General features: G+C 44.9%; 1 protein-coding gene across 1 annotated transcript in view; it reads right to left on the bottom strand.

Annotated features, from left to right (window-relative positions):
- Positions 1-4,474, bottom strand: part of atxn1a (ataxin 1a) — a 66,691-nt gene extending 62,217 nt beyond the window's left edge. The window contains exon 1 of the mRNA XM_058046864.1: positions 4,271-4,474. The gene's annotated coding sequence lies outside the window, so the exon portion shown is untranslated. The remainder of the gene's footprint in view (positions 1-4,270) is intronic.
- Between the last annotated feature and the right edge of the window lie 8,040 nt (positions 4,475-12,514).

The raw sequence follows: 12,514 nt of genomic DNA on the forward strand, positions 1-12,514 counted from the left end.
ACAGTAGATTCTTAACAATAGCAGAACTCCCTGTCAATTCGAGGATCTTTGACTATTGTTCTTTTGCAGTAGATTCTTAAAAACAGCAGAAGGCTCCTGTCACGTAGAGGATCTTTGACGGGTGTAAACATATTGTTTGGGTTTGAATTTCTGACTGTATTTATGACTAAATGAGCCATTGGAATGGGTAAATAGACAAAATAAAGCAAATAAAATAAGAATAGTATAGTAAAGGAGAGCTGCCCCCCCCCCTTGTACCTAGATTTCAGAATGTGTCCCCCAGAACAATTCAGATGAATCTCCCTGCTCTATTGCATAATAAATGATCTCCTACGTAACATTAAAAATAGACTCTTCTGTTGAGAAATGCGTCAGAGAGCGAGCAGAAGGTGGTGTCAGGCGTTGTGCCGTGGTGCCCCATTGTCAGCTGATGTTGACACGGCTCGTTACTAACGTGCTTGTCGACTGTGTAATGTGAACGCACCTGAAGGCGACTCAGCATGGATTTAAAACACCTTTCACTTGGACCCCAACATGGCCTTGTAAAGCATAACAACACACATGTTGCTCAATCATCAAGTAGAGCCTGACCATAACAGCTTGGGTTGCCCCCTGCTGGCCGTCGACAAGAATGCAGGTTGACGTCCACTTGCAGCCACTGCTTCTGTATTACATGGAAACATAAATGAGCGTTAATAAATGGTGTTAATTTGCACCAATCCCAGAAGAGGAATAAAGCCACCAATGCTTGTGTGTATGTGTGTGGGGTACTCCCAGGGGGGAGTAGCTTTCGGGAGGGTGGAGCCTCTCCCTGAAGACCCGACCTGTTTTCTCTGTGGGTGGTGTAAGGTGACGACACCTGCAGGGTGTAAATGTGCTGACGGGTGTGGCCCGGCAAGATGGCATTTCCTTGCAACAAGCTGTGGTGTGCTAGCCGAGCTTAGAGTCCAGCATCAAGCACGCATTCACATTCACACGCAATTCTCACGGGAATTGCATTTGTTAGTTACGATAAATAGCCGTACCGGCGATGAATGCATCCCAGGCCAATCAGAGGCCGTAACGTGCATTTTGTTCCGGAGAGCTCTGCTATTAGTTTTCTCTGTCCCACTTGCAACATTTTGGACTTTTTTTCCGCGAATGAAACCCATGCTGCCTACAGCCACCAGTGGGCGTATTTCCACGCTGGTCTGAAAAACAAACAAGTATTGACACACAAACCAGAGATTTGTCACGACACAGATGAATAAGTAACACCCAAGTCAACTTGCACCACGCAGATAAATATTTAATCATCCATAGCCTTTGAAAAAAAATCCCTCGCAGGGATTTTAAAAAGTCGTGTAAAGCTCTTTATTGGAGTGAACGCCGCGCCCTGAAGCACTTAACATTTTACTGTATTGTCATCATTGCACTCTCTTTAAAGGCTTTTTTAGTTTTTTTAGGCTTTAGTAGTTTTTTAGCTTCTCCTTTTACTCACAAGCGCTTCTATTTTTAGGGTCAGATGGCGTCAAATTTCCTCAAATAGTGGCCTCCCCTGTAATGGACACCACGCCCTTCAATAAATAAACACCAGGCCTCAATCAGACGCCTTCTTGTGTCCCCTTATTTACTGATTTTAATGTGTAACAGCAGGCGCGGCGAGTCGGCTTCAATAAATAAAATGCCACACCTCAATTAAACGCCCGCTTTTGCCCATTTGTTGACGGATTTTAACCACCATGTTTCGCAGCACACACACTTCCTGCATCTGTAAAGCAGCACTTCAATGAATAAACGCCACACCTCAATCAAACACCTTTTTCTCCCCTTATTCAGACACTTTAACAGTCTCCATGGCAACACAACAAGGGCATCTGTAAAGCTGGCGTCTGCAGTAGAGTTTAATGAGACACAACACAACCTCATGTAAAGTTTCCCTTGCAGAGGTAATCAAACAATGGACGCTGAACATGTTCTGACACAGCAACACGGAAGCGGCGGAAGCAGCGGAAGCGGCGAGGATTAGGATGCAAAAGAGAGCTCCTTAATCTGCCGTATTAGCGGCAGCCAATTGAATCAAGATGTCCTGTTCGGGCAGATTTTTGGGAGCGTAATCCTGCGGTGAGACTCCACTGGGAAGGAGAAACATGCATTCATACTTTATCATTATGACTCCAGATAGCGCTGGAAATTACAGACCCTGAATGCATCATCAGAGTGCTGTCTATGCAGGTTAAAAAAGGACACGCTGTTATTTTACCTTATTTAGAGTTCAACCCAACTCCACCTCGGGATATTTGATACATAGAGAGAAGGTTTAAAAGTCACATCTTATTAAGTAAATACATATGACAGTGCTGCTTAGTGCACACAATAGTGCTCTGTCATCTCACCACTCCCCCCCCTCCCTCCCTTGGTCCCTCCCTCCTCCGTATATAGTTCTAGTACTACATGCTCCAGTTGACAGCTCATGCCGAGCCAGCACATTCCGCATTATTACTACTTCAGAGGGTTGTGTGGCCCCCGCAAGCTCTCCCATTGGCTGAGCCGCCCTCACATGTGGGACCCAGCGGGAGCCAATGAGGAAGCAGCACCGGTGGCGGAGGGCGGAAAAGAGAGAGAGGCGACCTCTGCCGGTCCGCACGAGCAGTGCATCGGTTGTCTACTGTGGGGCAACTCAATTAGGTAATCGTCCAAGAAGCATAAAAAATTACAACAAAAAAAGGGAAAATATTTTATAAATTAATAAAAAAAAATCGGTCAATGCAAAAAGTTGGGAAAAAATAATTAAAAAAATATAGGGAGTCAAAATAAAGGAATGAATCGGACAAAAAACAAGAAATAAATAGGACTAAAAAAAATAATAATAATTGATGAATTTAAAAAACAATAAATTAATACATTGTGAAAGGGGATTAAAAAACAAAATAACAAGACATTTTTCTTCTGAAGGAAAAATCCTGTCACGTTTTAATTTGCAAGATCGTGTGACACCCTTTGTCTTTAAAACAGGACATTTTGGACAACTATTTCTGCTCCAAGTGCATAAAACAAGGCACATGAGGGCATATTTGGATGAGTTTGGTGTGGAGGAACAAGCCCATCCAAGACCTTGAATGACGTCTCTCAGGTCCAACATCAGTGACCTCTAATATTCTAATAGTCTCACACACTCTCTATATCGTCCTGTGTGTGTGTTCTGTCTTTATATAAGAACAGAGCGCTTCGGCTGAATTTTAATGGACTTCTGCGGGGTGTTCCATCTCCTCGGGTCCCTGGGCTCAAAAAGATCAGAGAGAATTTTCCAACACGGCTTCCCCTCAGCCTCCCTCCTCCATCCTTCCCCCTCTTCTCGCGCTCTCTTCCTCCGGGGGGCTTTTGTCTCGCGCTTATAATCCTCCCTTCTGTCTCTCTCACAACTCTCTGGCTTATGAAATGTGTATTAAAGACACTTGGGGCGTAATTATGGCTAAGCTGTTCTCACTTGCTTGTTGGCACTCACAAAAAAAAGGCCACTGAAGGACAAAACGCTGTGATGAACTCGCACTATGGAGATTTTCTCCAGGTCACAAAGCCATTTAAGGACTTTCTACTCCTATCTGTAGAAGTATTGCTGGAAAAGTGCCGTGATGGCATGAATGAGCCTTTGGAAGTCAGCAACGAGGCTGCAGATTTATTAGTCATTTATGAGGATAAATGGTTTTTCAGAAACAGAACAGAAGTCTCCATAGGGACTGTTAGACAAAATATGCCAATGTTCACGTGTCAAAGAAAACACGAGTTAAAGATCCCCTACTGACAGGAGGGTTCTGCTTCTTCTTTAAAAAAAAAAAAAAAGAAAATACTATAAGAAAAATCAAGTTACTATCCTCTACAGCAGGGGACTGGGTCTAATCCTTCCCTCGATGGGTTAGTTTTTCTTTTGTGGATTTTCGGTTATCACTACCTGATTTATTCTCGTCTACAACGGTGTTCATATGTCTGGTCTCGTTTGAAACATTTGGAAATAAAAATATATATCAAAAATGGTTCTTAAGAACAGAAATTAATTTATCAATATCATTTGTTTCTGGATTAGGGTATCTTTGTAAGAAATGGAAGCTATGTCACCTATGTCTCCCCCAAGTGGTCACAACTATTATGGCATCTGAGATGTATGTTTAATATAAAGATGAATTCTTGTTTTAAACATGTGTTTAGGTAATTGTGCAGCAAGAAAACGTGGATAAAAAGCGAACAAAGGATGTTACTTTTTTACTTCAACGTGAATACAAACGTTACAGCTTACCTGCTTGAGGTGAGGCCTCCATCCACTACCGTGAAGCGCCTCAGGTGAAGCCGATGTCTGAATGCTCTCTTGCGGCGTTGGGGGAGAGTCCACGCCCGGTCACCTGGAGCCGAGAGAGCACACCTTTCCCCCAAATCAAGACTACGCTTTACGCAGTGGTTCATTGTTGTGGCGGCGTGTTTGTGCTTTACATCTCGCCATTAGTTGCTTACTTCATTATTGAGAGTATGGCTCGTTAAAGCCCCCATTAGCACCTTAATATAGCCTAGCATGCTAGCTAAGCTAGCGTACATTAGTTGTGTCCATAAATACATTCGTTTTTTACATTAGTTTACTCTTCTAACGCTGTCTTACCACGATAGCATGTGGAATTTTATAATACACGATGTTTTTATAATCCACATACAATAATCATAAGCACGCAACATAAAATTCTGCCCCCCCGCTTTTGTTAACTTGGTATGTTCCATTCCAAAGTGTGTACTTTTCTAAGTTAATTCAAATTTAAAACCGGACACGATTTTTAATTGTGACTGAACATTTGACAAATTGGGTATTAGATTTATAGATTTTTTATATTTTTATATTTTGTATTCATTAAGATAGCACTGCTAACTTCCTTTTTTGTCTGTTGCTGTAGCTGTACATAACAGATTCCAATTTTGACCACCAGGGGGTAGCAGGCGTCTGCTAATTCCAATGCATTCATTCTGCTTGACAAATAGCTTTTTCCATTATTGTTCAGCGGGCATACCCCCAAAGTATTACATATATGCATTTGTTTTTGCTGTATTTGTATGTATTTTGTCAATAGGTAGTCGTCAACATGATGCCAGTTGGCCTCTCTGCCCTTTTCTCTCTGCGGGACGTGTATTTGCTGACTGGGCCGGCGTGGTGTTGTGTAGCTTAAATGTTAGGTATGCCAGCTCTAAACGATTGTGAATGGAGCCAGTGAGGCGGATGCCAATGAACGTTATCCCCCCTCCCTGTGGACAGCCGCCATCGATGAGCAAAAGTAATAAAAGCTGACCTTCGTAGAACCCGGCCAACGTGGAGGGGAGCACGGCTGCCTTTTGGGAGGCCAGTGTGTGCTCTGCCGGTGGCGCAAGGTGGACAAAGTTCGGCCACAGGTGGAGGGCAACACAGTGGAACGGTTTGGAACGGTTCCCTTGCATACGCTGTAAGCTGTGTTTTTCCTGTGCAAAGGAAGAACCATGTTGTTTTGGAGAGGAAATGGAAATGGCCTTAATGCAAAACCCTACTTGTACGCATACACATGCTCACTTCTCACGTCATTCGATGTTTACAATTAAACCATATGCATGTTTCTCTGGGGACATTTGGAATATTCCACCCGGGAAGATGCAAGTCAGGCATATCCAATGCAGATCGGAGCGTGTGCCCGAATACAGTGCACCTTGCTGGTAGTAACAACGTCATGATATTGGATTAGGACCAACAGGTTCAATTTGTTCCAGTTCTTGTTACCCCCATTTAAATCTACATTTTAAAAGTAGATGTAAAAAAGATGAAATGGACTTCAGTGTTTATGGTCTGACAAGCCGGGTTGGCACGGTGTAACGAAGGAGGTCACGTGGAGGCAGGTTGCTGTGTCTACAGAGGTTGCAGACGTACGCTAAAGGGGACAAGGACACCGGATCACCCCATCACGTCTATTTAGTCTATTTTAAAAGCCGTGTTTCATCGGCGTCAGACTATGGATTGTTGACTCTACGCGTTACGCAAGTGTTTCAAACGTCCGCCTTCTCCCATCCTGTGGCGTTTGGGGACACTTTACATCAGGGGTGGGCAAATATTTTGACTCGTGGGCCGCATTGAGTTAACAAAATTGTTCGGGGGGCCAGAACATATATTTAACACACACACACTATTTTATGCTTATAATTTTCCTTGAATTATTTGTCTAATTTTATCTGTAAAAGTGTTATACTATCAGTTGTATGTTCTTATGTCAGTTTTTTCAGGACCACATCAAACTAAGTCATTTAATTTTATAGTTTGTTGGGTTTTTTTTACTAAATAAGTCATCCTACTTGCAAGTCATGTTGCCAGTTTGTATGTTAAAAGTTGAAATACTTAAAAAGGAACTGGCCGGCCAGATTCCAACACTTGGTGGGCCGCATGTGGCCCCTGGGCCGTAGTTTGCCCACCCCTGCTTTACATACATGTCTCACACAGATAACACACACTTGACATCATTCATTCATTTTCTACCGCTTATCCTCACGAGGGTCGCGGGGGGTGCTAGAGCCTATCCCAGCTGTCTTCGGGCGAGAGGCGGGGTACACCCTGGACTGGTGGCCAGCCAATCACAGGGCACATATAGACAAACAACCATTCACACTCACATTCATACCTATGGACAATTTGGAGTGGCCAATTAACCTAGCATGTTTTTGGAATGTGGGAGGAAACCGGAGTACCCGGAGAAAACCCACACAGAGATGGCCGAGAGTGGAATTGAACCTTGGTCTCTTAGCTGTGAGGTCTGCGCGCTAACCACTCGACCGCCGTGCCGCCCATTTGACATCACTCAACCAATGTGTCGTTAAGCGTCATTTGCCAGGGATTTTTCCTCATGTGGGAACTGGGAACTGGGAACCGGCTTTGGCTGGGTTCCAGGCTGCTTTCCCCGCTGGGCGCTTCCCTCGTACGAGCATGCACCGCTTTAAAAACTCCATGCAGAGATTAGAGTGGGACGACAGCGGGTCACCCGCGTCTCGTCATGTGATGGCCGGGTTCATTACTGAAGGCGTTTTGTGTGGAAATCCACAGACGGGCCGTGGAAGGGAGGCGAAAGGTCACGGTCTGGACGTGTGGGTCTTACTTTGTGTCCACATTCTTTACCATCTCAAGTCGGATTAATCCCACTCACATTTCATGCTGAGATGAAAGCGTCTGACAAGTTTTTTTCTACTCTTCAGGGCTTCTCCAAATGGGCCAAGAATGAAGTCCTGTAGTCCAGAGAGTGCAAACATTCATCCCAAAGGACATAGGAAACGGACGTTAGGTTTTCCAGGTCACGTCGCTACTTGTTGCTAGGAAACATTTATTGTCCAAATGACAAATATCATCTTTTTTAGGGCGTATTATTAACTTTGATATTAAAAAAGTAACATAAAAGCACCATAACGTGGATCCAGATACAGGTGGTGTTGCCCCCCCCCCCCGCCAATACTGTAGATATAGATGTTGCTATAGATAAGTTCAATCAATTTACCTGGGGGCCACTGGAGCAAGGGTCTGGGCAAGGCTGGGCCGCATCAGGTTTTCCAAAAAAAAAAAAAAAAAAACGCATTTATTAAAAACAGAAAAATATAAACTTTTTCAGTTCTTTGGTTCCGATTTTCTACAATAAAAGCTCTGGGAAAAAAAATTCCACTGTTCTCAAATATCTTAATTTTTATTTTTCTGCACAAAATAAGATGAAAAATAAATAAACAAATCAAGAATAAAGAAAATCAATCAATCAGTAATAAATAAATATAATAATAATAATAAAAAGTTAAGAAACCACATATAGTTGGTGGGTAGACAAATGATTTTTTTCAGATTAAAATGAACAAAGCATTATTAGAGCCCTGTAGACATGACAAAACACGACTATAGTCACATTTATACTCTTTTTATTTACAACATATTGCGCAACTGCGGGGTCTTGAGACACATGCTAACTCGCAAACTAGAGAGCTAGCGACCTAAACGGTAGCCTTCAAGTTATTTCCTTTAAACTTAAATAGCCAAAAACTTACCACTTCCACACGGATAGGGAGGATAACTATTAACAGTTATTTAACCTTTAACATGAACATTAATCAAACCTAACTAACTAACATTAAACTTTCATATCAAGGCGGGGGCCTCAAACTAGTGTCCTGCGGGCCACATTTGGCCCGCGGGCCGCGTGTTTGAGACCCCTGCTATAGATGGTGCTCCTGTTCTACAGCTGAATTAGCAAGTGAGGAAACTGTGTTTTTCCCATCATCCCAGCAGGAGTTCCTGTCCGACTGTACAGCTCCCCGGGAGGGAAGGACCATCTTTAAAGTGAGGCTAGACAAACAAATCCTACACAATGTGCCCCCCCCCCCCCCTCCAAGTAGGCCTGGATGCTACAGTATGTGCGAGCCAACGTGCCAATGCTGAGAAAACAGAAGTCGGTCAGCAGGAAGTCTGGGCTTATTTTGCATCGTGTCATCACAACTCCTCGGCGAGGACGTGTCATCTGGTCATCTGGAGGGGTTCAAACGCCAGCTAAGAAAAAAAGCAGATCTCGGCCATGTGCAAGAATGGATGTACAGCATATCTGCCAGATGCTGAGCGGCGCTGTGTTTATTCACGTGTTCCTTCTTTTGTGTTCTTCACAGAGAAGCGGGTGACTTTGGAGCACGCTGAGATGTTTATTTTTTATTATTGTATGGCTCGCAAGCTTGAAGAGAACGGAACTTCTCCGGTTTCTTTCTGGAAACCTCTCCTCCGTTCCCTGCAAACAAAGCGAGCTAAAAAGCACGCCGGAGACTGAGACAGCGCAGCCTTGACCTCCGACACCGTTATCACGCAAACAATAGTTGACCTCATGTAGACTTTTTGCCACTTCCCAGCATTGGAGCGATAACCGTCAGCCTGTGAAGCCATTAAGACACAGGATGGCGGATTGTTAGGATTGTTATGTCTCTCTGGTAAACAAGCCTTCCACTGCCAGGCAGCGCCGGGACTTCATTAGCGGCTGCCGTTAGCGGCACGTCGGCCGGCTACATGGTTAAAATGTAGCTTTAACGGCTATAGCATTACGCCAATTTTCCAGTATTCTGCCTAGCAACAACACAAAAGAGGATTGCGCTAAAGCAGATTCTCTACTGGTGGGTCGGGGCCCCAAAGTGTGTCGCAGACAGCTTCCTCACATAACAAAATAAATAAATAAATAAACTTTAACTGTATTATGGAAAGCAGGAAGTGAACAAATGTAACAGTTACTGATTGTAAAAGTACCAGATGGAGGGGTAGGATTTAATAAGCTTTGCTTCTTCCTACTCCTTTTGGACATGTGGAACTGGGAACTGATTATGGGATGCACTCAATTGTAATCTGATGCATGTTCAAATGAAATCAAACCATTACCATTACCATTACCATTACCATTACCATTACCATTACCATTACCATTACCATTACCTTTACCATTACCATTAACTGAGCTTGTCTTAGGACAGGGGGGTGTCCAAACATTGTCCACTGGGGGCCACATACTGAATCATTCATTCATTCATTTTCTACCGCTTATCCTCACGAGGGTCGCGGGGGTGCTGGAGCCTATCCCAGCTGTCTTCGGGGTAGAGAGGCGGGGTACACCCTGGACTGGGGGCCAGCCAATCACAGGGCCAATTAACCTAGCATGTTTTGGGAATGGGGGAGGAAACTGGAGTACTCAGAGAAAAGAACATGCAAACTCCACGCAGAGATGACCGAGGGTGGAATTGAACTCCGGTTTCCTAGCTGTGAGGCCTGCGTGCTAACCACTTATCCACTTGAATCAACTCTCCAATTTTTTTTCCTTATATTATGAATTTCTGCAGTTTTTGTAGTAATTGTATTCGTATTTGTATTTGTAGAAGGCGGCACGGTGGTCGAGTGGTTAGCACGCAGACCTCACAGCTAGGAGACCAGGATTCAATTCCACCCTCGGCCATCTCTGAGTGGAGTTTGCATGTTCTCCCTGTACATGCGTGGGTTTTCTCCGGGTACTCCAAATTGTCCATAGGTATGAATGTGAGTGTGAATGGTTGTTTGTCTATATGTGCCCTGTGATTGGCTGGCCACCAGTCCAGGGTGTACCCCGCCTCTCGTCCAAAGACAGCTGGGATAGGCTCCAGCACCCCCCTCGACCCTGGCGAGGAAAAGCGTGAGAAAATGAATGAATGAATGTATTAGTAGAATGTGCCTCCCCTGGGGGCCCCCACTCCGGACCCCCTGTGTCTTGTTGTTGCCAAGTCTCCGCATGTCAGACATGAGACGTGGAGTTGAGGACAAGCGGAGGAAGGGCGTGGACGCTCCCGAGTCAAGTGGATCTTTCCAGATGTTGTGTGTAGGATGGGAGTTGTGCAAGACAAACAAAGTCAACACGATGTAGCGCATACTGGCTACATGTACTATATGTACTGTACGCCATACACGCCAGGCAGGAATCGTACCGCGCGGCTTCACGCCGTGTGCCAAGATGGCCGTGTCGTCAATACGCATGCGGATCCAAATCGGATCATTAAACAGCTGCACCCGGGTCGGCCCCCCGGTGGCCTTCTCACTATCGCCGTCCTTCCTGTGCCGCTTCCCTGTTTTTGCCTGTTGAAAGTTCCCTGGAAGATGGCCACCTTCCTTCTCCAGTCCTGATAAAAGTTCAACACCAGACCAAACACGAGGGACGCCACGCCGGGGATCGGATGAAGTGGTGGGCGTGTACTGGCTTGAAGAAAACGTGGCTGTTTTCCCGTTATGTCTTCCTTCCAAATGGTTCCCAAACAACGGGGGAGGAGGGGGTCGGATTCGTCTCCCCCCGCTGCTATCCAAACGAGGTGACGCCACGGCACCTGCCCATCAACATCAAGCAGATGTGAACTTTGGGGTCATGTGAAGAAAAGAAAGAAAAGTATTTGGACGCACCGGGATACACCCACTTGGAATTCCTACGTGGTGTAGGCTTTTGGGGGGGAGGACGGGGGGACATCTTGCATTATTGCATCATTTTATTGCTAATTTATGGGAGCGGGGCTACATAGTTCAAACACAAAACAGGATCTAACCTAACAACGCCTGCACTGCTACATGATGTGGATGGGAACTTCTGGATCATGGGAAACACTCATATGGGAAGTAGGATGGGAAGTAGGATGGGAAGTATGATGGGAAGTAGGATGGGAAGTATAATGGGAAGTATGATGGGAAGTAGGATGGGAAGTAGGATGGGAAGTAGGATGGGAAGTATGATGGGAAGTAGGATGGGAAGTATGATGGAAGTATGATGGGAAGTAGGATGGGAAGTGTGATGGGAAGTAGGATGGGAAGTAGAATGGGAAGTATGATGGGAAGTAGGATGGGAAGTATGATGGGAAGTAGGATGGGAAGTAGGATGGGAAGTAGGATGGGAAGTAGGATGCAAAGTATGATGGGAAGTAGGATGGGAAGTATGATGGGAATTAGGATGGGAAGTATGATGGGAGGTATGATGGGAAGTACAATGGGAAGTAGCATGGGAATTAGGATGCAAAGTATGATGGGAAGTATGATGGGAAGTAGGATGGGAAGTATGATGGGAAGTAGGATGGGAAGTATGATGGGAAGTAGGATGGGAAGTATGATGGAAGTATGATGGGAAGTAGGATGGGAAGTATGATGGGAAGTATGATGGGAAGTATGATGGGAAGTAGGATGGGAAGTATGATGGGAAGTAGGATGGGAAGTAGCATGGAAGTATGATGGGAAGTAGGATGGGAAGTATGATGGGAAGTAGGATGGGAAGTATGATGGGAAGTATGATGGGAAGTAGGATGGGAAGTAGGATGGGAAGTATGATGGGAAGTAGGATGGGAAGTAGGATGGGAAGTATGATGGGAAGTAGGATGGGAAGTATGATAGGAAGTATGATGGGAAGTATGATGGGAAGTATGATGGGAAGTATGATGGGAAGTATGATGGGAAGTAGGATGGGAAGTAGGATGGGAAGTAGGATGGGAAGTAGGATGGGAAGTATGATGGGAAGTATGATGGAAAGTAGGATGGGAAGTATGATGGGAAGTAGGATGGGAAGTAGCATGGGAAGTATGATGGGAAGTAGGATGGGAAGTATGATGGGAAGTAGGATGGGAAGTATGATGGGAAGTAGGATGGGAAGTATGATGGGAAGTAGGATGGGAAGTAGGATGGGAAGTATGATGGGAAGTAGGATGGGAAGTATGATAGGAAGTATGATGGGAAGTATGATGGGAAGTATGATGGGAAGTATGATGGGAAGTATGATGGGAAGTAGCATGGGAAGTAGGATGGGAAGTAGGATGGGAAGTAGGATGGGAAGTATGATGGGAAGTATGATGGAAAGTAGGATGGGAAGTATGATGGGAAGTAGGATGGGAAGTAGCATGGGAAGTATGATGGGAAGTAGGATGGGAAGTATGATGGGAAGTAGGATGGGAAGTATGATGGGAAGTAGGATGGGAAGTATGATGGGAAGTAGGATGG

The sequence above is a fragment of the Doryrhamphus excisus genome, chromosome 14 (assembly GCF_030265055.1).
Source record: "Doryrhamphus excisus isolate RoL2022-K1 chromosome 14, RoL_Dexc_1.0, whole genome shotgun sequence".
Classification (NCBI taxonomy): Eukaryota; Metazoa; Chordata; class Actinopteri; order Syngnathiformes; family Syngnathidae; genus Doryrhamphus; species Doryrhamphus excisus.